This window comes from Octodon degus, unplaced genomic scaffold (genome assembly GCF_000260255.1).
Source record: "Octodon degus isolate 3935 unplaced genomic scaffold, OctDeg1.0 scaffold00534, whole genome shotgun sequence".
NCBI classification, from domain to species: Eukaryota; Metazoa; Chordata; class Mammalia; order Rodentia; family Octodontidae; genus Octodon; species Octodon degus.
The window spans coordinates 82373-83475 of NW_004525110.1; positions in this window are offsets into that span (position 1 = coordinate 82373).

Consider the following 1103-nt stretch of genomic DNA (forward strand, 5'->3'; position numbering starts at 1 on the left):
AAGTAGGTGCTTTAGACCACTGAGCTATCTCACCAGCCCTGTTGTTTCCAATTATTACAGTTTTATTTAAACAAGCGTTTTCTTGAGAGACAGTATGGCATAATTGATGTAACATGACAAGCAGTATGTATTTAGAAGACCAGAATGACAGACATTCTAAGCATGACCCTGCTATTACACATTGCTATCTTCAGTTGCTTAGTTCACAGGTATCAGCATATATATAGTCAGGGTGAGAATCCTACTGATTGACTGTTAGTTTCAAAAACCTGGTGAAGATTCTCAGGATCATTGCCCTAACCATCTTGTGCATATAAAGGTGTGGCTTTGTCCCTGTCATGTTTCCTAGCTTTTCTCCATGCCCTCACTTTGCTGTTGCATTAAGTTCTCACTTTCCATTTAATTGTGTTATAACTTTCTCTTTTATTTCTTCTTTTGAGTTCTTACACTAGGCAGACAATATGATAGTCACACATATGGGTCTGGTTTATTTTACTTATGTATATATCTTCAAGTGGCATCCATTTAAGTATAAAGGCTTTGAGTTTATCATTCTTTATAGCTTAGTAATACTCCATTATACAAAAATGCACATCTTTTTCATCCACTCCTCAAGAGATGGGCATTTTTGTTCTTTCCAGGATTTTGCTATCACAAATTGTGCTGCTATAAACATAGGTGCACATATATCAGCATGATATGCTGTTTTCAGTTCCCCTGGGAAAATTCCCTGTTTGGGGATAGCTGGTTTGAATGGGATTTCCAGTCCTAGTTTTTGAAGTAGTCTCCAAACTGATTTCCATAATGATTGCACAAGTCTACATTCCCACCAGCAGTGGAGAAAGGTTCCTTTTTCCCCACAGCCTCTCCAACATTTGTTGCTGGTTGATTTATTTATGATAGCCATTCTTTCTGACATGGTATCTCAGTTTTGTTTTGGTTTGCATTGCACGGATGACTAGTGATGTGGAACATTTTATCATACATTTATTTGCTTCTCTAATTTTGTCCTCTGACACATGTGTGTTCATTTCAGATGCCCATTTCTGGATTGGATCTTTAAATTGTGGAGCCCTAATGTTTTTTAAAAAGTTCTTTTTTTT